Below are 698 nucleotides of genomic sequence, written 5' to 3' on the forward strand. Positions count from 1 at the left end.
TGGCAAACAGACTAGTCGACACTGAACTTAGGGATGATTAAAAAAGATCCTCTCCGGTCACTCCTTGTCTGCTTTTTAGATGAACTATACTATACTATACTTGTATTCGAGTACAGTACGTGTAACACAAAAACTAATGTCAATTCGCCTAATTCTACGAGTAGAATGTTACAATAGCAACCATCCACCGGTCAGGGCCCGCGCCTCCTAAGGAGGTAACATACTCGGGCGTGCTTAGATCTCGTGGGGGACCCTCAAAACTTACGTCTGGAGGTAAATTTTCAAACCTTGGCATTCGGTCAAGTTGGCCCGCTTACCCTAAACAGCCTGTACTGCACACGGGCGACCGCCTGATCGTATGGTTGGCAAATTTTCAAGCCGGTGTATGTATTCGTATGCATGCGGCGGTTCCGGAGAGTTGGGTTACTCGCCAAGGAATCTTGCCCAACGTCAGGAAAACCTTCTCTTGAACAGCAACCCTGGTGGGGACAACGATTATAGAAGGAGGGAGAGATGGGAAGGGACAGCCGTGGAGGGAGCTCGTGCTTGATATGCTATGCGAGCTCTGCAAAGCACGCAGCACCGGGGGATAACAGAAATTGGAAGTGGGAGTAGACATCGCTGGAAGAGCCGTGATCTACAGATCTTAGAGGGCTGACTTACCTTGTCAAGTGAGGTGGCGGGAACTGATATTGGAG

The sequence above is a fragment of the Tuber melanosporum genome, assembly GCF_000151645.1.
Source record: "Tuber melanosporum whole genome shotgun sequence assembly, scaffold_269, strain Mel28".
In the NCBI taxonomy this organism is placed as follows: Eukaryota; Fungi; Ascomycota; class Pezizomycetes; order Pezizales; family Tuberaceae; genus Tuber; species Tuber melanosporum.